Here is a 26,283-nt window from a genome sequence, read left to right as displayed (position 1 = left end):
TCTGTGTCTCTTTATGGGTGCGTTTAGGGCATTTACATTCAGTGTAATTATTGATAGGTGTGAGTTTATTGCTGTCACTTTGTAGTGCTTTTTTTTTGTGGCGCTGACATTTTCTTTGTTCCTGTTACTCTCCTGTGCTGAGTTCCTTTTGTTCGTGGATTTCTTTTGTTTTTATAGATTTTTTTATTGAGACTTTTCTTATTTATTTTGATGAGTAGGTTTGTTAGCTTTTTTTGTGGTTACCTTGACATTTACCCTTATCTTTCTATGTTTAAATCAGGTTTGCCTTCCTCTCCATGAGAAAGTTCTATATCTACACTGTTTATTACCTCTTTTATTGCCCTGATGTTGTTGTCATTTACAGATTAACCTCACTGGTTCCCTGTTGTATTGCTTTTGGTTTTGGATAGTCCTTGAGAGTTCATTTCCTAGGTTGGTATCTGGCGGGTACAATCTTGTGTCCTAGATTCAGGCTGTGGTCTGGTGCTGTTTGTTCTCAGACCGAAGGACTCCCTTTAATAATTCTTGTAACTTTGGTTTGGTGTTTACATATTCCCTTAATTTCTGTTTATCTGGAAATGTCCCAATTTCACCATCATATTTGAATGAGAGCTTTGCAGGATATATTATTTTTGGTTGGCAATTTTTTTCTTTCAGGGTTTTATATATGTCATTCCATTGCTTTCTTGCCTGCATGGTTTCTGCCAAATAATCAGAGTTTAGTCTTATTGTTTCTCCCCTGTATGTGACTTTTTGTTTTTCTCCAGCTGCTTTCAGGATTTTTTCTTTGTCATTGGTTTTAGTGAGTGTGATTATGATATGCCTTGGTGATTTTCTTTTGGGGTCTATCCTATACAGGGTTTGTTGGGTTTCTTGGGTGGTCAACTTTTCATCTTTCACAATATTAGGAAAGTTTTCCATAAATTTGTCTATTTTTTCCTCATTTTTGTCTGCTTTTTGCTTCAGCTCTTAGATAGCTCTGAATATTAGAAGTTTGAATTCCCTGTCGGGTAGTTCTAGTACCTTTTCTTCTAGTGGAAAGTCATCTGGTGTTTTATTTTGGACACCTACTAGAACCATCCTGTCCTGTTTTTTAAAAATGTTTTGATATTACCTGTTGTCTTCAGGACATTCAGTGGTTATTTTCTTCGTTTATTGGATGCAGATCTGTTTGTTTCATCCTGCTTTTTTGTTTTATTTGGTTATGTTTGAGCAGGTAGCAGTACTTTGTTGTTTGCTTGTCTGTGGTCACAATGCTTTTCACCTCCTTGTCCAGTGGGCAGGTCCAGTTGCTCAGGTATAGTGTAGCAGGGCAGGTCCAGCTGAAGGGGAGGGGCTGGGCTGGGTTGTTTGTGGCATGTACTAGGGCCAACAGGGTGGACTGGGAATCAGTGCTGGTCAGGTTCTGGTAGGCTGTGCCTGTGCTGTTTGGGGGTGTGATGTTCAGCACACCATGCAGGTAGGGAGGAAGCAGGGGGGAGGTTGTGATGTATGGAGCTAATATGGGTATGGGAAAGAGGAGAGAACAGAGAGAGAAACAGGGGCCAAAAACAAACAAGAAAAGAGTGCTAAGGGAGCTTGCTGTTGGATTGGAGAGATGAGAAACCAAGAAATGGAGAAAAACAAAAAGGAAAGAAAAAAAACAAAGAATAAAGGGAAAAAGAAAAAAAAGTAACTGGATAAAAATTTTAAAAAAAAGAAAAGCCCCCAGGGGTCCCACCAGTTCAGCTGCAAGGACCAGGGAGTGGCTCCCAGGCTGCGCAGTATAGCCTGACTAGAGGGGGTATCGATGTCACACAGCACCAGGTATTCAGGAGACAGGCAAAGAAAGTAAGTATAGAGAGATGAGAACTGAGAAACAAAGAAAGACAGAAAGGAAAAAAGAGAAAGAGAAAAAAAAGGAAAGAAAGAAATCCCCCCAGGGATCCCACCAACTGTGGAAGTGGCTCCTAAGCTGTGCAGTGTAGCCCAGATAAAAGGGGCTCCCAAGCCTCAATAAGAAAAGGAAAAAAAAAAAAGCAAAAAAAAAAAAAAAAAAGCCCTGGGGATCCCACCAGCATAGTGTCTCTGGTCAGGGGAGTGGTTCCTTAGTTTAGTGGCACTGCACAGCCTTTCAAGAAGAGGCAAAGATGGCACAGGGAGCCAGGTGTTTGAGAGAAATGGGGGGAGGTGGTGGGAGGCACAGAAGAAACCAAAAGAAACAGCGACAGACACATGGCACTCAGGTAGCCGGCCAGTGTGGGTGGGGTGAATCCAAGGGCCCGGGGCAGAAGCAGTTGCCTCTGGGTCAAGAAACTTCGGCTTCTGGGAAGCAGAGAAGGCTGGTAGGGGGCAGTGGGAAGAAGGGTGGGGTTAGGAAAACGTATGTCTCTGGTTATTGAGTGTCCTGTCAACTGCTAGGAACTTCCTAAAGCTGCTTTCCCATACTCCCTGTTTGCCAGTCTCCAGTGTGGGTGGGATAAATCCAAACGGCATGGATGCTGCACTTCCCAGCCGGCAGAGCCGCCACTGCCAGCCAGGAAGCCAGAAGTAGAGCAGCGGGGAGAGGATGAGGGGTGGGAAGCCATGTATTGCTGGTTCCCTGGTGCTCTGTCTCCTGCTTGGAGCTCCGTGAAGCTGCTTTCCCATGCCTCCCGCCCGCCGAAATCTGACAGGAACCCAAGATGGCAGTTCCGCGCTGCATTAGCCGATAGGGAAACTCCGCATGTATCTCTCCTCGTTGTTTGTCTTTGTAGGTTCCTTATTCCATTCGGTGCTTGGCTGTGTTCTTTATCTCTTCATTTGACACTTCAGGTTCCAGGAGCAACGTTTGTCTCTGTTTTACCTAGTTTTTTGGGTCTTTGCTGTGGAAAGACAGCATGGTGCTTCTGTTTATGGTGCCTCATTGGCCAGGAGTCCTTGAGTCTACACTGGGTATAAGAATGACACACAGAAGGGAGCGATCCACTCTCTTTGGGGCAAGGGATCCTCAAAGACTTCACTTAGGATGAGATGCTTGGGCTGGGGCTGAGGGAAGAGTAAGAATTTACCAGAAAAATGAAAGTGGAAAGAGCATTCCAGGGAGAAAGTAGAAAGATGCACTACAGAATGAATGGCTTAGGGAATCGTAGGTCATTTGGATTTTGAAGATGCTTTTTCATTATCCAGAGCCCTGGTGGTGCAATGGTTAAGAGCTCGGCTGCTAACCAAAAAGTTGGCAGTTGGAATCCACCAGCCGCTCCTTAGAAACCCTGTGGGGCAGTTCTACTTTGTTCTATAGGGCCGCTATGAGTCAAAATCAACTCGACAGCAACGGGTTTTGATTGCATTATTCAGCATCCATTCTCTCCTTCCCTCCAAATTTCCCAGCCATGGGGTTGGGTATGACTGGCTTCACTCCTGGCTACAGGGAAGGCCCCTGACTGGAGTTAGCCAGTCAGCATAATCCATCCCCTTGGCACTGTTTGTTCTCAAGGAGCCATGTACTCCAGGCCTAATGAAACCAGCCACGGCATTCTCAAGGACTGGATATGTCTAATCAGAAGGAAGCCCAAGTCTTTGGTTTGATGGTTGGGGGAAGAGACAGTACTCACTGCTATTGGACAGGGAAGAGGAAGCGTGCAAACCTGAGAAGTGCTGGTTTCTGGTTTGTGACCTCAAGGGGAGCCAACCAAAGGGTAAATATGTCACATAAAGCTAAAGGAATTGCAGAGAAGTGGATGATCTGACCAAATTCTCAGCAGAGATTAAGCAACTGCTGGATTTCTCTTCATTACTTAAAAAATCAAGTAGAATTTTTTTTTTCTACTACTAAAATTATTGTACCTGACATAGTATCACTGGATTTAGGTTTTCAGGAGTAGAAAATAGGAAGTAGGATTGTAGAGGTAGGTAGGGGACAGATCATGAAAGGCCCTCTCTGCAAAAGAGTTTGGGTTCTATTCCAGAGACATGGAAAGCTCTCAAAGGTTTTAAGCCATGTTAGGGAGTGACATGATCAGACATATGAGTTTTAGGAGGATTGCTACAGCAGCAATGAGAAAGGTGGCTTGGAGGGAGTACGTCTGAGAGCAGTGAGACCAGTGAGAAAGTGACATCACATTCCCATTTCCTTATAGTTCCACTCAAGGGTACAGTTTCTACCTCCTTTTTGCACCGATCTTAAAATAGAATAAGCTTTCTAAACATAATTAGTCTATAAACATATGGTATAAAATCTTCAGGAATTTATACCCTGGATGAAAAGATGTATAGTTTTAGAAGCCCATAGCAGTTCTTCAGGAATTTAATGTAGGAGATTAAAGCTTAGACTATACCATTTGGGCTATCAATAATATCTTGGGTTTTTTCTGTTTCTTTTTAGGACTTCCAATTTGTTCTGTACGCCTTCTGAACTCTTTTTATTTATTTTAACTGCAGTCTTTTTTTTTTTTTTTTCTCATTGTTTAAGGCTTGGTTCTTTTTTTCTAGAGATAGGATGGGAGTTAAAGAAAAAGAATAACATTGAGTCCCTTGGTACAAAAGCCCTTTTCCATGGTATCTGTTCCTCTTGAGGGAAGGTAACCTAACCGTAACCAGTTTTACTCAAGAGGAGGCATCTTTACTAACAAACACTTGTCTTGATCCATAGGGCTGCTCTCTTTTGGCCACCAGGATTAACTGCCAAGTAAATTCTATTGATAGGAGAAATATGGGCATGGAACTCCTATTGCTCCATTTCACTGGAAAAGGTTCTGTAAAGATAATAAGATTCAGTTAATCTCCTACTTTTCTTTATTGAGCTCCCCCTTCAAGCCTTGCACTGCACTCAATGCTGGGCAACAGAACAGTAAAGTTTAGGCTGTGCTTCCGGAAGGGCTTACAATGTGGTTGAGGATGGGAAGTGCTTTTCCTGAAACCGTATTAATGAGGCCTAAGTATAAACAATAAAAGCTGGTTCATATGTAAGACGGCTGTGTTATGTTAATTCCTGAAGCCTATGGAAAGTTTTTAAAAGCACCACCAGGTATATCCCAAAACTTTTCGATGCCATTCTGCTGGGACTCCAGTGACATTAGAATTTTGGTCTTAATTGCCTATATGAGACCAAAGGGTCAGCAATTACCTGAAAACAAAGATGAGAATATAAGGGGGCAGGAAAACTAGATTAATGGAAATGGAACAACTAGAATGGAAATAATGAGAATGTCCATGCATTGTGAAGAATGCAACCAATGCCACTGAACAATATGTATAGAAATTGTTCAATGGGAGCCTAAACTGTTGTGTAAACCTTCACCAAAACAAAATAAAATATTATTTTAAAAAAAGGCAGAATTTTGGTTTTAAATTACTATTTCATATCTCACCTGGGCAATATTCATTTCCCTTAGGTCCCATTTAATTCCTTTGTGCATTCTATTAAACATTTATTCGATGCATAAGACTTACAGCAGAACTGGTTACGTAATTGTGCAACAGAACCTGACCTTATTTCTAAGCCGAAAGCTTGTCAGACCAACTTCCCTTCTTTACTTGCATATTGTGCCTAGAGCCACTGGCTCTCTAATTATAAAATTAAGATATAAGCTGCATAGAGCTCTGCCCTCAGTTTTACAAGAGAGTTAATCATATCTAGCACCTAGCTCACTCTCTGGCACAAAGCAGGTACTAGACAAGTATCTGCTGGAAAGAAGGAATGAATGAATAAACTTAGTGTCTGTGGAAGTGTGACTTAGCCTGAGTTTCCTTGAGCTCCATCAAGGACTCTAACAGATTCAAGATCCTTGAATAGCGAACTGTGAAGGAGTTTATTTCTTATTTATTTTTTGTCAGTAATTTTTGAAAGCCACCATGTTCTAGGAATAGTAAACTTATTTCCTTTTGACCAAACAGACCAAATCCTCTGCTCTCAGTCTTCTAAGGAGCAAAACTAATCCATCGTAGTCCCTGCCTCTCACTTCAGCTCAGTTCAGGGACAGTTACAGGTGGGTCTGTGGTGTCATGAAAGTTATTAGTAAAGAGAAAGTAAAGAAGGAACAGAAACAGAAGCTCTGTTCCTCCTTCTCTGTTTTCTTTCTCTATTTTGCCAAAAATGGTCACCATTTCCCTCAGGCTGGTTCCCTTTCATACTTCATCTTACCCTGCCCTACTAGTTCCTCTGCAGAAAATTCCAGGAGAGTTGGTTTCCCTCAGAAATGTAGATGAACCAATGGGTGAAGCCAAGATGGTAGACTAGTCAGACACATTAAGCCATCCTGCTGCAACAAAGACTCGTAAAACAGATACAGACATCAGTCCTGAAACCCTGAACCTTAAATGAAGAGATAAAGTATTAGATCCGAAGTCAGTGAGGAGAAGAAACTGATAAAAAATGGGGAAGAAGTAGAGATACGAAGTGGAGGTTCCCAGCCAAATGGCATGACTCAGTGTGGACATCTTGGAATAAAACCAACAACCCCATACACAGGAAGGCACCTCCACAGAATTCCTAATATGAGATAGAGTTATGGCATGGACACGCCCAGGGCTAGGTAAGACCATGTTTGCTGGCTGCAACTCAAGGAAGAAACCAGACCATCTCACCCGGTAACCAGTGGAACATGCTCTTACAACTCCTACCCATCTGCTAAACAGCGGCTATAACCACCCCACGCCAGCAACCTCAACTACTGGGAACCACAACACCAGCCCACCCTATTGCCCTTCTCCATCTAGCCTACTCTGCCTCTGCCTTTGCCCCCCCCCACCACTCTCCTCTGCCCTGCCAGCCACAGCCTCGAGGGGACCCTGTCTGGACCCCAGACACCTTGCTCCCAATTCTGGACCCCTTCCACCAACCACCATGGCCCCGAGCCCCAGACCCCTCCCTACTGGCTTTGGACCCATCCCACTGCCTGCCGCAGCCCTGAGTAGAGAACAAGACTGGACCCGAGGCCCCCCCGCGACTGGCTTAGGACCCCCCCCAACTGACCACCACGGCCCCACACCTGCCCCTGGCCCACTTCACACTGCAAACAAATGACCCATCCTTGCCCCTTCCCTACCTGCTGGACCTGCCGTGCTGCGCCATAGCTGAGCAACTGGCCCTACACACCCAGACAAGGTGGTGAGAACTATTGAGCCCACAGATGAGCAAACAACAAAGCACTCTCTGCCCACCTACCCAGACATAACCAAACAAAACAAAAAAGCAGGACAAAATAAACAAACCAACAATCAATAAATAAAGAAAATAATACCTGAATGTCTCAGAGACAGCAGACAACATCAAAACATATTTTAAGTAAAAAAAAAAAAAAAGGACAAGATGACTCCAGTAAACAAACAGAATGAAGAACCAGTTGACCTCTGGCAGAAGAAAAGTCATTAGAGTTAACCTCATAGGGAATTCAAAAGTCTAATATTCAAGGCTATCCAAGAGATTAGGAAATAAATCAAGGAAAACGCAAAGTTATGGAAAACAGAAAAAAACAACAAAACAGACAAAATCAAGGAAAAAGCAGACAAAGCAATATAAGAATTCAAGAAGGAAATATAAGAACAAAATGTCAAAATAAATAAAGAATTAGAAATCATACGAAAAGAGGAATTAAAAAATCCAAAAGGTAAACAACAAAATTTCAGAAGTGGACAATGCAATAGAAGGTTTTAGGAGCAAATTAGGAACAATAGAAGACAGAATCAGCAAAAGCTAAAGGCAAATCCATGGATATTACTTTGAGGAAAAAAATTAGAGAAAAGAATGAAGAAAACCTAAGAATAATGTAGGATACAATCAAGAGCAAAAGGTTGCACGTGATCAGAGTTCCAGAACGGGGTGGGGGCGGGGGGAATGGAAAACACAGAGAGGATCGTTGAAGATTTGCTGACTGAAAGCATCCCTAATATCTTGAAAAAGGAAAAGCTGAGCATTCAGGAAGCTTAATGTACCCCATATAGGAGAGACCCTCAAAAAATTCACCAAGACATACCATAATCACACTCTCCAAAACCAAAAACAAAGAAAGAATCCTGAGAACAGTTTGAGAAAAACAAAAACTTCCATACAAAGAGGAAACAATAAGACAAAGCTCTGATCATGTGGCAGAAACCAGGCAAGAAGGCAATGGGAGACTATATATAAAACCTTGAAAGAAAAAAGTCTCCAATAAAGAATAATATACTTGCAAAACTCTCTCTCAAATATGATGGCAAAAGTAGGATATTTCCAGATAAATAGACATTAAGGGAATTTGCAAAAATCAAACCAAATTAACAAGAATTATTAAAGGGAGTCTTTTGGTTAAAGAACCAAAAACATCAGACAACAACTTGAATCTAGGGCACAGGTCAATATCAGTCATATACCCACCTAGGTAATGAACTCTCAAGGATAAAACAAAACTAAAAGATTTGAAACAGGGAAGTATAGACTTTAATCTGTAAATGACAATGCCAGAACAATAAAAAGGGGAATATATGGTGCAGGTATAGAATTTTCAAATGGAGAGGAAGTCAAGTAATAAAAGACTGGTTGAAACATAGGAAGATAAGGGTAAATTTCAAAGTAATCACAAAGAAAGTTAACAAACCTACTCATAAAAATAAAGAAGAAAAATATAAAGTCTCAGTATGCACAAAATCTACAATAACAAAAGAAGCAAAAAGAAATTTGACAAAAGGGACTGAGCACAGGAGCATAAGAGGAACAGAGACAACATCAGCACTGCAAAGAAAAAAAAAGTACTACAAAATGACAGCAATAAACTCACACCTATTGATGATTACAGTGAATGTAAATGGTTTAAATGCACCCGTAAAGAGACAATGAATGACAGAATGGATTAAAAAATAAATAAATATGGATACCCATAAACCCATTGCCATTGAGGCAATTAAGACTCATAGCCACCCTAAAGGAGAGCCTGGTGAATTTGAACTGCTGACCTTCTGATTAGCAGCCGTAGCTTTTAACCACTATGCCACAAGAGTTTCCTAAATATGGATAAAATGGATTTAAAAAACATTAAAAAAAAAAACCCCACATGGACATAAATATGTGAAAAATCAAAGGATGGAAAAAAACATATCAAGCAAACAGTAACCAAAAAAAAGCAGGAATACCAATACTAATCTCTTAGCCAATAAAGTAGACTTTAAGGCAAAATCTACAGTAAAAGACAAGGAAAGACATTATATAATGATTAAAGGGACAATCCACCATGATGACATAACCATAATATCTGGGTTATGTCATCCAACACAGGGCTCCAAAATATATAAAACTAACAGCACTGAAAAGAGAAATTGACAGTTCCACAATAATAATAGGAGACTTCAACACACACCACTCTTGGTAAAGGACAGAACATCTACAAAGAAACTCAGCACAGATACAGAAGATCTAAAGGGCACGATCAGTCATGTTGATCTCCTAGGCATATACAGAGCACTCCACCCAAAAGCAGCAAAGTATACATTCTTTTCCAACACACCTGAAACATTCTCCAGGATAGACATCTTAGGCCACAAAGCAACCCTCAGCAATATCCAAAACATTAGATAATTCAAAGCATCTCCTCTGATCACAGTGCCATAACAGTAGAAATTGATAACAGGAAGAGCAAGGAAAAAATAAAAATAAAAAACATGAAAACTAAATAACACCTTGCTTAAAAACAACCGGGTAATAAAAGAAATCAAAGATGGAATCAAAATAAAAAAATCTCTAGAATAAAATGAGAATGAAAACACATCATACCAAAACCTTTGGGACACAGCAAAGGCAGTCCTCAGAGGTCAATTTATAGCAATAAACACACATCAAAAAAGAAGAAAGGGCTAAAACCGAAATGTTAGCCCTACATCGTGAACAAATAGAAAAAGAAAAGCAAAAGAAGCCCACAGCCACCAGAAGAAGGAAAATAATAAAGATCAGATCAGAAGTAAATGAAATAGAAAATAGAAAAACAATAGAAAGGAACAATAAAATCAAACATGTGTTCTTTGAAAGGATCAATGAAACAAACCATTGGCCAAACTGACAAAAGAAAAACAGGAAAGGACATAAATAACCCATATGAGAAATGAGAGGCAGACCCAACTGAAATAAAAAAGATCATAACAGAATACTATGAAAAACTACTCCAACAAATTTGAAAACGTAGAGGAAATGGACAAATTTCTAGAAACACACTAGCTACCTAAACTAACACAAACTGAGGTAGAAAATCTGAACAGACTCATAACAAGAGAAGAGATTGAAAAGGTAATTAAAAAAAACTTCCAACAAAAAAAAAGTCCAGGTCCAGATGGCTTCCCTGAAGAATTCAAAGAAACGTTTGGAGAACAGCCCGCACCACTATTACTTAAACTATTTCAGAACATAGAAAAGGAAGGGATAACTCCAAATTCATTCTATGAAGCCAACATAACCCTGATACAAAACCAGGCAAAAACACCACAAAAAAAGAAAATTATAGACCAATATCTCTCATGAATATAGATGCAAAAATTCTCAACAAAATTTTAGCCAATAGAATTCAGCATCATATCAAAAAAATAATACACCACGACCAAGTAGGATTCGTACCAGCTATGCAAGGATGGCTCAACATTAGAAAATAAATCAACGTAATCCACCACATAAATAAAAGTAAAAAAACACATGATCATCTCAATCAACACAGAAAAGACATTTGATAAAGTCCAACATCATTCCTGATAAAAACTCTTAATAAGATAGGAGTGGAAGGGGAATTGCTCAACAAAATAAAGGGCATCTATACAAAAACAACAGCCAACATTCTTCTCAACCAACAGCATTCTTTAAAGAGATGGAAAAAATAATCACTAACTTTATATGGAAACGGAAGAGATCGCAGATAAGTAAAAGAAAGAAAGAAGATAAGTAAAGCACTATTAAAGGCCCCCATGTGTCTGTCAGTTTGTCATACTGTGGGGGTTTGTGTGTTGCTGTGATCCTGGAAGCTATGCCACTGGTATTCAAATGCCAGTAGGGTCACCCATGGCAGACAGGTTTCAGCTGAGCTTCCAGACTAAGACAGACTAGGAAGAAGGACCCAGCAGTCTACTTCTGAAAAGAATTAGCCAATGAAAATCTTTTGAATAGTAGCTGAACATTATCTGATATGGTGCTGGAAGATAAGCCTCTCAGGTTGGAAGGCACTCAAAATAGGACTTGGAAAGAGCTTCTTCCTCAAAGTAGAGTCGACCTTAACGATGTAGATGGAATAAAGCTTTTGGGACCTTCATTTGCTGATGTGGCACAAATCAAAATTAGAAGAAACGGCTACAAAGATCCACTAATAATTGAAACCTGGAATGTACAAAGTATTAATCTAGGAAAATTGGAAATTGTCAAAAGTGAAATGGAACGCATAAACATTGGTATCCTAGGCATTAGTGAGCTGAAATGGACTGGTATTCGTCATTTTGAATCAGATAATCATATGGTCTCCTATGCTTGGCATAACAACTTGAAGAGGCATGACATTGCATTCATCGTCAAAAAGAACATTTCAAGACCTATCTTGCAGTACAACACTGTCAGTGATAGGATAATACCCATACACCTACAAGGAACACCAGTTAATATGACTATTATTCAAATTTACACACCAACCACTAAGGCCAAAGATGAAGAAATTGAAGATTTTTACCAACTTCTGCAGTCAGAAATTGATCTAGTATGCAATCGTGATGCACTGATAATTACTGGTGATTGGGATGTGAAAGTTGAAAACAAAGAAGAAGGGTCAGTAGTTAGAAAATATGGCCTTGGTGATAGAAACCATGCCGGAGTGCACAGGATCGAATTTTGCAAGACCAAGGACTTCTTCATGGCAAACATCTTTTCTCACCAACATAAACAATGACTATGCACATGGACCTCGCCAGGTGGAATACACAGGAGCCAAATTGACTACATCTGTGGAAAGAGACAATGGAAAAGCTCGATATCATCAGTCAGAACAAGGCCAAGAGTGACTGTGGATCAGACCATCAATTACTCCTATGCATGTTTAAGCTGAAACTGAAGAAAATTAGAACAAGTCCCTGAGAGCCAAAGTATGACCTTGAGTATATCCCACCTGAATTTAGAGACCATCTCAAGAATAGACTGAAGTTGAACAAACTAATGACCGAAGACCAGATGAATTGTGGAATGACATCAAGGCCATCATACATGAAGAAAGCAAGAGATCATTAAAAGGACAGGAAAGAAAGATGTCAGAAGAGACTCTGAAACTTGCTCTTGAACCTCGAGTAGATAAAGTAAAAGGAAAAAATGATGAAGTTAAATAGCTGAACAGAAGATTTCAAAGGGCAGCTCAAGAAGACAAAGTATTATGATGATGTGCACAAAGAGCCAAAGATAGAAAACCAAAACAGAAGAACACACTCAGTATTTCTCAAGCTGAAAGAACTGAAGAAAAAATTCAAGCCTCAAGTTGCAGTACTAAAGGACTCTACATGAAAAATATTAAATGACACAGGAAGCATACAAAGAAAATGGAAGGAATACACAGAGTCACTATACCAAAGAGCGTTGGTTGATATTCACCCATTTCAGGAGGTAACGTATGATCAGGAACCAATGGCACTGAAGGAAGAAGTCCAAGCTGCACTGGAAAAAAAAAAAATGCACTGAAGGCATTGGCAAAAAATAAGGCTCCAGGATAGGCCGAGTACCAACTGAGATGTTTTAACAAATGGATGCAATGCTGGAAGTGCTCACTCGTCTATGCCAAGAAATTTGGAAGACAGCTACCTGGTCAACCAACTAGAAGAGACCATTTTGTCTATTCCCAAGAATGGGGATCCAACCAAAGGCAGAAATTATTGAACAATATCATTAATATCACATACAAGCAAAATTTTGCTGAAGATCATTCAAAAGTGGCTACAGCAGTATATTAGCAGGGAACTGCCAAAAATTCAAGCCAGATTTAGAAGAGGACGTGGAACCAGGATTATCATTGCTGATGTCAGATAGATTCTAGCTGAAAGCAGAGAATACCAGAAAGATGTTTACCTGTGTTTTCTTGACTATGCTAAGGCATTTGACTGTGTGGATCATAACAAATTACGGATAACATTGCAAAGAATGGGAATTCCGGAACACTTAATTGTACTTATGAGGAACCTGTACATGGATCAGAGGCAGTCATTCAAACAGGACAAGGGGATACTGCACTGTTCAAAGTCAGGAAAGTTGTGCCTCAGGGTTGCATCTTTTGACTGTACTTATTCAATCTGTATGCTGAACACATGAATCACAAAGCTAGGCTATATGAAGAAGAACGTGGCATCAGGATTGGAGGAAGACTCATTAACAACCTGTGTTGTGCAGATGACACAACCTTGTTTGCTGAAAGTAAAGAGGACATGAAGCACTTACTGATGAAGATCAAAGACCACAGCCTTCAGTATGGATTGCACCTCAACATAAAGAAAACAAAAATCCTCACAATTGGACCGATAAACAACATCATGATTAATGGAGAAAAAATTGAGGTTGTCAAGGATTTCATTTCACTTGCATCCACAGTCAACACCCATGGAAGCAGCAGTCAAGAAGTCAAATGATGCATTGCTTTGGGCAAATCAGCTGCAAAGACATTTTTTAAAGTGTTGAAATGCAAAAATGTCACCTTGAGGACTAAGGTGCTCCTGACCCAAGCCATGATGTTTTCAATATGGATGCAAAAGCTGGACAATGAATAAGGAAGACCAAAGAAGAATTGATGCCTTTAAATTGTGGTGTTGGTGAAGAATACTGAATATACCACGGACTGCCAAAGAACAAACAAATCTGTCTTGGAGGAAGTACAACCAAAATGCTCCTTGGAAGCAAGGATGGTGAGACTACATCTCACATACTTTGGACATGATATAAGGAGAGTTCAGTCCCTGGAGAAGGACGTCATACTTGGTAAAATAGAGGGTGAGCGAAAAAGAGGAAGACCATCCAGGAGATAGAGTGAGACGGTGGCTGCAGCGATGGGCTCAAGCACTGCAACAATAGTGAGGATGGCTCAGGACCAGGCAGTGTTTTGTTCTATTGTGAACGGGGTCACCATGAGTTGGAACCGACTTGATAGCACCTAACAACAACGATTGAAGAAGAAGAATGAAGTAGGAGGACTTGTACTACCTAACCTTGTAGCCCACTATACAGCTACAATACTCAGAACAGCCTGTTACTGGTACTATAACAGACACAGTGAGCAATGGAGCAGAATTGAGAACCCAGATGTAAATCCATTCACCTATGGTCACCTGATCTTCAACAAAGGCCCACAATCCATCAAACGGGAAAAGAACTGTTTGTTTGTTTTAACAAATGGTGCTGGTAAAACCGGATGTCCATCTGTAAAAAAATGAAATAGGACACATACCTCACATCATATGCAAAAACTAATTCTAGATGGATCAAAGACCTAAATATAAAACCAAAAACTATAAAGATTATTTTAGAAAAAATACGGTCAACAGCAAAAAAAAAAAAAGTGTTGCTATGACATTGTTTCCAACTCATAGCAACCCTGTAGGGTAGAGTAGAACTGCCTTATAGCGTTTCCAAGGAGAAGCTGGTGGATTTGAACTGCTGACATTTTGGTTAGCAGCCATAGCTCTTAACCACTGCACTACCAGGGCTCTAAGGGCCCTAATATAAGGCATATACAGCACACAAACCATAATTAACAATACACAAAACCAGAAGATAAGCTAGAAAAATGGGATCTTATAAAAATTAAACACTTAGGCTCATCAAAAGACTTCACCAAAAAAGTAAAAAAAGAAGCTAATTGGGAAAAAAAAGTTGGCCATAGCATATCTGACAAAGATCTAATCTCTAAAATCTATAGGAAAATCCAACACCTCTACAATAAAAAGGCAAATAATCCAATTAAAAATGGCCAAAGGATATGAACAGACACTTCACCAAAGAAGACGTTCAGATGGCTAACAGACATAGGAGGAAATGTGAATGATCACTAGCCATTAGAGAAATGCAAATTAGAACTACAATGCGATGCCATCTCACACCACCACTACTGGCACAAAAAAAAGAAAATAACAAATATTGGAGAGGTTGTGAGGAGATTAGAACTCTTATGCACTGCTGGTGGGAATGCAAAATGGTAGAAACCATTTTGGAAAACGATATGGCCCTTACTTAAAAAGCTAGAAATAGAAATACCACATGATTCAGCAATCCCACTCCAAGGAATATGTATGAGAAAAATAAGAGCCATCGCACAAATAGACATATGCACACCCATGTTCATTGCAGCCTTATTCACAATAGCAAAAAGATGGAAACAACCTGAGTCCCCAACAACAGATGAATGGAGAAACACTGTGGTACATACACACAATGGAATACCATGCAATAATAGAGAACGATGATGAATCTGTGAAACATCTCACAACATGGATGAATCTGGAGGGCATTATGCCGTGTGAAATAAGTCAATCACAATAGGACAAATACTGTATGAAACCACTAGCATAAAACACATGAAAATGTTTCCTCACAGAAGGAAAGAATCTTTGATGGTTACAAGGAGGGAAGGGGTGAAGAGGAAAAAACTCTAACAGTGGTAACCTTGATGAAGGGTAAGATAGTATACGATACTGGGAAAGTCAGCACAAGTCGACTAGGGCAAAGTCGTAGAAGCCTCAGCGACACATTCGAATGCCCTGGGGGACTGAGCTACTGGGCCAAGAGCTGGTAACCCTGTTCTTAGGGGACGTCTAGCTCAACTGGCATAACAGTGTACAAAGAAAACGTCCTACATCCGACTGTGGTGAGCAGCGACTGGGGTCTTAAAAGCCTGCTAGGAGCCATCTAAGATACACTTACTGGTCCCATCCCAGCTGGAGCAAAGAGCAATGAAGAAAACCAAAGACACAAGGGAAAGATTCGTCCATAGGACTAATGGACCTCAGCTATCACAACCTCCACCAAACTGAGCCCAGAACAACTAGACGGTGCCTGGTTACCACCACTGACTGCTCTGGCAAGGATCATAATACAGGGTCCCTGACGGAGCTGGAGAAAAGTGTAAAACAAAATTCAAATTCACACACACACACACAAAAAGACCAGGCTTGCTGGTCTGAAAGAGACTAGAGAAAGTATGGCCCCAGGGAATCCTTTCAACTCAATACCGAAGTCGCTCCTGAGGTTCATCCTTCAAACAAAGATTAGAGAGGTCTATAGGACCAATGGAAACCCTGGTGGTGTAGTGGTTAAGTGCTATGGCCCCTAACCAAAAGGTTGGCAGTTCAAATCCACCAAGCACTCCTTGGAAACTATGGGGCAGTTCTATTCCCTCCTATACGATCGCTATGAGTCGGAATCGACTCGACGGCAACAGGTTTTTATAGGACCAACAATAACACATGTGAGGAATGTGCTTCATGGTTCAATCATGTATACGAGACTAATGGGCACACCAGCCCAAAAGCAAAGATGAGAAGGCAGGAAGGGACAGGAAAACTGGACCAACGGAAGCAAGGAATTCGGGTAGAGAAGGGGAGAGTGTTGACAGATCACGAGGTTGGCAAAGAATGTCACAAAACAATTTGTATATTAAATGTTTTATGAGAAACTAATCTGCTATGTAAACTTTCATCTAAAGCACAATTAAAAAAAGAAAGAAAGAAATATAAATGGATCTTATTTCAGTCCTTTCTGTACATGAAAGCGTATTGTTAACACTCAAGGGAGTTAGAGAAGAATGGGGATACTGAGGAATTTCAGAAGAAGAGTAAGGGAAGAGCCTTCAAAAGCCTTGTGCTTCACTGAATTGTACATGTAGAAATCGTCGAATTGGTGTATGTTCTGCTGTATATATTCCCAAAAGCAACAAAAATAAATAAAATAAAATTTAAAAAGAGCCTTGTGTTTGCTTAAGCACAGGTGAGTAGGAGAAAAGTCACAAGGCTGTGTTTTATAGCTGATTAGGCCACAGAGGAGATACCAGTCTGATCAGAAACAGTATATGTTAACAGTGGAATGGCAAGCAGGCTGGTTAGTCTCTCAAACTGGGAAAGAAAAGGAAATGGGTGGCCTGGGAGATGTGCCCCATGATTGGAGGCCTTGGCTCCCATCATTACTAGTTACTCTTCCTAACCCTTCCCTAGAGTTCCCAGTCCTGGTGGCTCAAATGGTTAAGCGCACAGATGCTAATGGGAAGGTTGATGTTTCAAACCCACCCAGTGACTCCACGGGAGAAAGACCTGGTGATCTGCTTACATAAAGATTACAGCCAAGAAAACCCTATGGGGCAGTTCTACTCTGTCGCATAGGGTCACTAGTAGTCTAAATTGATTCGACGGCTCCCAACAACAGGTCTGTGTGCCAACCACATTAGAATCATTTGGTATATGTTATAAAAATTCAGATTCTCAGGTCAAACTCCCAGAAAACAAATTCAGTTCCTTGGATATACGGTCCAGAAATCTGCATCTTCACAAAGTTCCCAAGGCATTCTGTTGTGCAGCCAGGTTTGGTTGTTCTGATGAAGTCCGATATACCCATTTTTTCTTTTGTTGCCCAGGATTTTGGTGACATATCTAAGAATCCATTATCAAAAACAAACTCTTGAAATTGTATTCACGTTTTCTTCTAAGAGTTAGGTGGTTTTAGTACTTACATATGGTATGAGGTATGGGCACAACTTCGTTCTTTTGCATGTGGAGATTCAGCTGTCCCAGCACCATTTATTGAACAGACTGTTCTTTCCCCATTGAATAAACTTGGCAACCTTGTCAATTATCGATTGGCCATAGGTGTATGAGTTTATTTCTGAACTCTCAATTATATTCCATTGGCCTATATATCTATCCTTACACCAGTATGACTGGTATAGGAATAGAGTTATCTTTAGTCTATAGTACACTGTTTTTTATTATTATACTGTTTTTTATTATTATACTGTTTTGATTACTGTAGTTCCATAGTATGTTTTGAAATTGGAAAGTGTGAGGTCTGCTACTTTGTTCTTTTTCAAGATTGTTTTGGGTGTTTGGGACCCCTTGCATTTCCACATGAATTTGAGGATCAGCTTTTCCCATTTCTGCAAAAAAGACTGTTGGAATTTTGATAGGGGTTGTGTTGAATCTGTAAATCACTTTGGACAGTACTGACGTCCTTACAATATTAAGTCTTAAAATCCATAAACCCAGAATGCCTTTCTATTTATTTAGGTCTTCTTCCAACAATGTTTTATGTTTTTCAGTGTACAGGTCATTCACCTCCCTGGTTAAATTTATTCCTAGGTATTTTTTTTCTTTTATATGCTATTGTAAATAGGATTATTTTCTTGATTTCCTATTCAGATTATTTACTGTTGTGTACAGAAGCAGCAGAACTGATTTTTGTGTGTTGATCTTTGTTATCTAGTGCTTCTGTAATAGAAATACCACAAGCTGATGGCTTTTACAAACAGAAATTTATTTTCCCACAGTTTAGGAGGCTAGAAATCTAAATTCATAGCTCTGGCTCAAGGGGAAAGCATTCTCTCTCTGTCAGATCTGGAGAAAGGTCCTTGTCCCTTCAGCTCGTTTCCTGGTTCCTTGGAGATCTCCAAGTGTCTTAGCATCTATCTTACCCCATGTTATGGATTGAATTTGTCCCCCCCAAAATATGTGTTGTAAATCCTGACCTCTATGCCTGCGGTTATAATCCCATTTGGGAATGGGTTGTCTTTTTATGTTAATGAGGCAGGATTAGTGTAGAGTGTATCTTAAGTCAATCTCTTTTAAGATATAAATGATAACAAGTGAACAGAGAGAGATAGATGGGGTAAGGTAGATGCCAAGACAGATGGAGATCTCCAAGGAACCAGGAAGCAGACACTGAAGAGACAAGGACCTTCCTCCAGAGCCAATACAGAAAGAAAGCCTTTCCCCTAAGCCAGCACTCTGAATTTGAACTTTTGCCTCCAAAATTGTGAAAAAATTAATTTCTGTTTGTTAAAACCATCCACCGGTGTTATTTCTGTTACTGCACCACTGGGTGACTAAGACAGAATTTGGTACTGGGAGTGAGGTGTTGCTCTAACAGATACTTAAAATGTGGAAGCAGTTTTGGAATTGGGTAGCAGGTATAGGCTGGAAGAGTTTTAAGCTGCCTAATAGTAAAAGCTTATATTGCCTTGAAGAGACCCTTGGTAGAATTACAGATGACAAAGGCAAGTCTGGTGAGGGCTCAGAAGGAAGTCAGGAGAGCTACACAGAAAGTCTCTGTAGAATACATATGGTGCCAACAACAGAATGTTGCTAGAAATGTGGACATTAAATGTGCTTCTGGTGAGGCCTTAAGAGAAAATGGTGAACATGTGATTGGGCAATGGAGGAAAAAGGACGATGCTTTTTATGCAGTGGCAAAGAACTTGTCTGAATTATGTTCAAATGTTTGTTGGAAGGTAGAATTTGAAAGTGATGAACTTGAATATCTGGCTGATTAGATTTCTAAGCAAGATCTTAAAGGGGCCACATGGTTTCTTTTTGCCAGTTATAGTAAAATGTAAGAGAAAATGAACTGTGCAAAATGAAAACAACTTTAAGATTTTGAAAATTCTGTTGTACAAACTAAGAATATGTGTCCTAGAATGTTCACCAAGGACGTGGCTATACAATATTTTGTAAAAGAGATTAAGCCTGTGACTGATGGATGTAATCAACTATCACAGCAGAAAACCCATCAGCTTGGACTGAAGGGGAAAAAGAAAGTAAAGAACACCATCTGCTTTATGGAATTGTGCAGGCAGAAACAGGCCAAAGAAGCTACATCTGTTGTCCTCTAAGAAAAGAAAGGGATCATCTCTAGAGCAGCTAGGAGAGTAGCAGAACTGTTGGGATGAGAACAGGAAGCAGGGCCTTCTCGGTTTTAAAGGGTGAGGTCATGATCTCCTGGATCTCAAAGGGTGTGGGGCCACAGCCTCCTACGTTTCAGAGTCAGATCTCTGCCAACTGGGTTCCAGAATGTGAGGCTGCAGTTAACGTGTGCCAGAGGGATAGGGCTGTCATCCAAAGCTGAGTGGGCAGGACTGCCATGCCCAAGGGGAAGAAGAATGGAGCCTGATGGAGCTGAGTGGGTACGGTCACCATTCAGAGGGACTAGGAGAATGGGGTCGCTTATAGCCAGAATCAACTGATGACAACTCTTTTTTTTTTTTAAAAGCCAAGGGAGAAGAGTGACCATTCCAAAGGGCCTGGAAGGTGGAGCTGAAGCCCAGGGCTGAGGAGTCTCCACCCAGAACCCAGAGGGCATGGCCAAAACCCACAATCTGGAGGGTGGGGCCATTGCCTAGATAGTCTCCGAGAAAAGGATTATTTTGAAACCTTCCCAGCTAATGTAATTTGTTCTGCTGATTTTGGGTTTGCTTGGTGACTGTTATTCCTTCTTTCCCTCTAATTACTCCCATTTGTAATGAAAATGCCTACCCTGCGTCTCTATTACCAATATACTTTGGAAACAGATAATTTATATTCTAGATTTCACAGGTTCACAGATGAAGAAGAATTTTGCCCCTGGATGGGGTATGCCTAAAGTCTCACCCATATTTGATTTGATGATTCAGAAGATGAAGTTTTGGATTTGGAGTTGATTTAAGACTTTTGGCATGATCTGATGAATATGTTTTGCATGTGGCAAGGACATGAATTTTGGGGGGCCAAAAGGTGGATTGAATTATGTCTCCAAAAATATGTGTTGTAAATCCTAACCTCTATGCCTGTGGTTATAATCCCATTTGGGAATGGGTTGTCTTTGTTATGCTAATGGGACAGGTTTAGTGTAGGGTGTATCTCAAGTCAATCTTTTTTGAGATACAAAAAGATTAAGCAGGGGAGAAGAGAAAGAGAGATGGGGTAAAATAGATACCAAGATACGTGGAGATCTCCAAGGCACCAGGAAGCAGAAGCTCAAGAGACTAAGAACTTTCTTTCCTCCAGAGCCAACAGAGAAAGTCTTCCCCTCCAGCTAGCACTCTGAATTTGAACTTCTAGCTTCCTAAACTGCAAGAAAATGAATTTCTATTTGTTAAAGCCATCCACTTGTAGTATCTCTGTTACAGCAGCACTAGATAACTAAGACACCCCATCTCTGCTTTTTAGCTTGCTTGTTTAATCTTTCCCAACCCTTGAACATGGGACATCTTTCCCTTTATGTAAGTCATCTTTAATGTCTTTCAACAGCGTTTTATAATTTTCATTGTGTAAGTCTTTCGCATACCTGTTCAGATTTATTCCTAGGTATTTTATTCTCTTAGATGCTATTGTAAATGGAATTGTTTCCCTAATTTCCCTTTCAGATTTTTCCTTGCTGGTGTGTAGAAACCCAATTGGTTTTCGTTCATTGACTTTGTACCCTGCGACTTTGTTAATTCCTCCATTAGCTCTAGAAGCTTTCTTGCAGACTCTTTGGAATTTTCTATATATAGCATCATGTCATACACCAATAGAGATAATTGTACTTCTTATTTTCCAATCTGGATACTATTATTTATTTTTTTCTTCTTTCTCTGGCTAGGACTTCTAATACAATATTGAATAGAAGTGGTTAGAGTGGACACCCTTGTTTTGTTCCTGATTTCAAAGGGAAAGCTCTCAATCTTTCTCCATTAAGTATAATGTAGGTTGTTGAATTTTCATATATGCCTTGAATTATATTGAGGAACTTCCCTTCTATTCCAATCTTCTTAAGCATTTTCATCAAAAAAAGGGTGTTAGATTTTATCAATTTTTTTTTTTTGGCATCCATGGAGATGATCATGTGGTTCTTTTCCTTTGTTCTATTGATGTGGTATACTATGTTCATTGATTTTCTAATGATGAACCATCCCTGCATTCCTGAAATAAATGCCACTTTGTCATGGTGTATGACTGTTTTAATACGCTGTTGGATTCTGTTCCCTAGTATTTTGTTGAAGATTTTTGTATCTATGTTCATAAGGGATATTGGCTTGTAATTTTCTTTTCTTGTGGTGTCTTTGGTTTTAGTATCATTGCCGTGTTCGCTTCACAGAATGAATTAGGGAGTATTCCTAAAAAAAAAAAATTTTTTTTTTTTTAACCTTTGGGAGAATTCAAACAGGATTGGTGTTAGGTAGAATTCCCCAGTGAAGCCATTTGGCCCATGACTTATTTTTGTTGAGAGTCAGTATGCGTAGCTGACTCAAGAGGAATAGAGGAAATAGGTCACTATGAGTCAGAATGGACTTGACGGCAGCGCTTTGGGTACTTCTAAAATTGGTCACTTTCATCTAGGTTATCCAGTTTGTTGCTGCACAGTTGTTCATAGCATTATTGTAATTCTCTTTATTTCTATTGTGTCAGTTGTAATGTCTCCTCTTTCATTTCTTATTTTGGTTTTTGCATCTTTTCTCTTTTTTTCTTTGTCAGTCTAGCTAAAATTTTGTCAATTTTATTGATCTTTTCAAAGAACCAACTTCTGGTCTTGTTGATTCTCTGTTGTGTTTATGTTTATTTTTTTTAATTTATTTCTGCTCTGATCTTTGTTATTTCCTTTCTTCTGATAAATTTAGGCTCAGTTTACTCTTCTCTATTTCCTCAAGTTGTACAGTTAGCCTGTTGATTTGAGATCTGTTTTCATGTAGGCATTTATCGTTATAAGTTTCTCTCTGAGTACTGCCTCTGCTGCATCTCGTAAGTTTTGGTAAGTTGTGCTTTTATTTTCATCTGACTCTAAGAAATTCATGATTTCCTCCTTGACCCATTGGTAGTTTAATATTAAAAAAAAAAAACGTTGTTTAATTTCCATATGTTTGTGCATTTTTCAGGATTTTTGTTTCATTTTGTTTTTATTATTGATTTCCAGCTTCACTCCATTGTGGTCAGAGAAAATAGTTTGTATTGTTTCAATCTTTTAAAATTTATCAGGACTTTCTTTGTGATCTAACATGTGGTCTGTCCTGGAGAATGATCCATGTGCTGTGGAGTAGAATGCATATTAAGCTGTTTTGGAGTGTAGTGTTCTATGTATGTCTGTTAAGTCTGGTTGATTTATAGTGTCATTCCTGTCCTCTGTTTCCTTGTTGATCTTCTGTCTAGATGTTCTGACCAATATTGAAAGTGGCATATTGAAGTCCAACTATTATTATAGTGCTATCTATTTCTCCCTTCAATTCTATCACTGTTTATATATTTATTTAAGTGCTCCCTAGGTGCATATATATTTATGATTGTTAAATCTTCTTGATGAATTGACTCTTTTATCACTAGGTAATGTCCACCTTGATCTTTTCTAACAGATTTTGTCCTAAAGCCTACTTTGTCTGATATTAAGTTATCACCCCAGCTCTCTTTTTGTTATTATTTGCATGAAATATTTTTTCCATCCTTTCACTTTTGATCTATTTGTGTCCTGGGTATATGGTGTGTCTCTTGTACACGGCATATAGTTGCATTATATATTTTTATCCATTCTGCCAATCTCTGCCTTTTAATTAGAACATTTAGTCCATTTACATTCACTGTAATTACTGGTATGTAGTGATTAAATTCTGCCATTTTGTTATTTGTTTTTTGTGTGTCTGAAGCTTTCTTTGTCTTTGTCCTTTACTACAGCTTGCTTTTGGGGGCTTTTTTTTGTTGTTGTTGTTGTTCATTGTAATGAGTCATTTTGTTTTCTTTCTCTTTTGCATGTGTGTGTTTTAGATATTTTCTTAGTGGTTACCATGACTATTACATTTAAGAGCTGTATTTATAATATGGTAGAGTAAGTTGGTACCAACTTAACTTCAGTAACATACAAGAAATTCTATACCTATATCAAACCCTTCCAATTTTGTTGTTGTTATTACTAATTACATCTTTATATTTTGTGTGCTTTATACTTTTATCCTTGCTTTTTTATATAATTATCTCTTTTCTTTCTTAATGTAGGCATTTACCATTGTAAATTTCTCTCTAAGCACTGCTTTCACTGCAACCCATAGATTTTGGTATGTTGTGTTTTTATTTTCATTTGTCTCTAAGCATTTTCCAATTTCCCTTGTGATCACTTCTTTGACCCATTGGTTGTTTAGTAGTGTGTCATTCAATTTCCATATATTTGTCAAATTCCCAGTTTTCTTCGTATTATTGATTTCTAGTTTCATTCCATTGTGGTTAGAGAATATACTTTCTGTGATTTCAATCTTTTTAAATTTATTAAGACTTGTTTTGCAACCTAACATATAGTCGTTCCTGAAGAATGATCCGTGTGAATTGGAAAAAAATGTATATTTCGCTGTTGCTGGGTGGAGTGTACTATTTGGTTCTATTAGTGTTCTTTTAGGTCTAAATGGTTCATAGTTTGTTCAGGCTCTCCATTTCCTTGTTGATCTTCTGTCTAGATATTCTATACATTATTTAAAGTAGTATATGGAAGACAGTCACCTTGCCAAACGACTGGAAGAGGTCCAAATTTGTCCCCATTCCAAAGTAAAGTGACCCAACAGAATGCAGAAATTACTGAACAATATCATTAATATCACACATAAGTAGAATTTTGCTGAAGATAATTTAAAAAAAGGTTGCAGCAGTATATCGACAGGGAACTGACAGAAATTCAAACCATATTTAGAAGAGGACATGGAACAAGGGATATCATTGCTGATGTCAGATGGATCTTGACTGAAAAGAGATAATACTAGAAAGATGTTTACCTGTGTCTTATTGCCTATGCAAAGGCATCCAACTGTGTGGATCATAATAAACTATGGATACCATTGTGAAGAATGGGAATTCCAGAACACTTAGTTGTGCTCATACAGAATCTGTACATAGATCAAGAGGCAGTTTTTAGAACACAGCAAGGTGATACTATGTGGTTTAAAATCAGAAAAGGTATGCATCAGGGTTGAATCCTTTCACCATACTTATTCAATCTGTATGCTGAGCAAATAATCTGAGAGGCTGGACTATATGAAGAAGAAAGAATGCAGCATCAGGATTGGAGGAAAACTCGTTAACAACCTGTGTTATGCAGATGACACAACCTGAAAGTGAGGAGGAATTGAAGCATTTACTGATGAAGATCAAAGAGTACAGTCTTCAGAATGGATTATACCTCAACATAAAGAAAACAAAAATCCTTACAACTAGACCAATATGCAACATCGTGAAAAATGGGGAAATTTTTGAAGCTGTGAAGGATTTCATTTTACTTGGATCCACAGTCAACACCCATGGAAGCAGCAGTCAAGAAATCAAATGACACATTGCATTGGGAAAATCTGCTGCAAAAGACCTCTTTAAAGTATTAAAAAGCAAAGATGTGACTTTGAGGACTAAGGTACGTGTTTTAGGCTGGGTTCTCTAGAGAAGCAAGACCAGTAAAGTGTATAAATATTACCAAGGAAATGGCTCAAGCGGTTGTAGAGGCTGGAACGTCCCAAGTCCATGGATCAGGATGGAGGTTTCTCGTGATTCATGTAGCCACAGGGGCTGGCAAACCCAAGACTGGCAGGTGAGAGAGCAGGACTCTTGCCGACAGGCTGTGAAGGTCGACGACTTCCAAAACCGGCTAGGCAAGACTGCAGGTAAGCTCCTAGTTTCAAGTCCCAAGAACTTGAGGTAAGATGAACAGGAGCCAGCTGCAGGATTCAGAGCAAGCAAAAGCCCCCGAGCCTTGGCAGAATGTCCACCCCGATTGGATGCAGGCCACATGCCCAAGGAAACTCCCTTTCAACTGCCTGGCTACTCAAAGCAGATCCCATCATGAAGGTGATCACATTATATGAAATCTCATCACGAAGTGATCACAACATCACACAACTGTCAAACTACATCATAACTGCCAAACCACTGAGAATCAAGGCTTGGCCAAATTGACACAGAAGCTTAAGCATCACCGTGTACCTGATCCAAGACATGGTATTTTCAATCACCTCATGCATGCAAAAGCTGGACAATGATTAAGGAAGACTAAAGAAGAATTGATACCTTTCAAGTATGGTGTTGGAGAAAAATATTGAATATACCATGGACCACCAAAAGAATGAGCAAATCTGTCTTGGAAAAAGTACAGCCAGAATGCTCCTTAGAAGTGAGGATGGTGAGACTTTGTTTCATGAAATTTGGACATGTTGTTGGGAAGGACTGGTCCCTGGAGAAGGATATAATGCTTGGTGAAGTAGAGGGTCAGTGAAAAGATAAGACCCTCAATGAGATGGATCGACACAGTTGCTGCAACAATGGGCTCAAACATACCAACAATTATGACGATGGCACAGGACTGGGCAGTGTTTGTTCTGTTGTACATAGAGTCGCTGTGAGTTGGAACTGACAACTAAC

General features: G+C 39.5%; 1 long non-coding RNA gene across 1 annotated transcript in view; it reads left to right on the top strand.

The window, feature by feature from the left end:
- Positions 1–22,386, top strand: part of LOC126058292 (uncharacterized) — a 193,528-nt gene extending 171,142 nt beyond the window's left edge. Inside the window, exon 3 of the long non-coding RNA XR_007513169.1 lies at positions 20,165–22,386. This is a non-coding gene — a long non-coding RNA (uncharacterized LOC126058292). The remainder of the gene's footprint in view (positions 1–20,164) is intronic.
- Positions 22,387–26,283: the final 3,897 nt, after the last annotated feature.

Source organism: Elephas maximus, chromosome 14 (genome assembly GCF_024166365.1).
Source record: "Elephas maximus indicus isolate mEleMax1 chromosome 14, mEleMax1 primary haplotype, whole genome shotgun sequence".
Classification (NCBI taxonomy): Eukaryota; Metazoa; Chordata; class Mammalia; order Proboscidea; family Elephantidae; genus Elephas; species Elephas maximus.
Note: the sequence above shows the minus strand (reverse complement) of the source record. Positions and strands in the feature narration are given on the sequence as shown.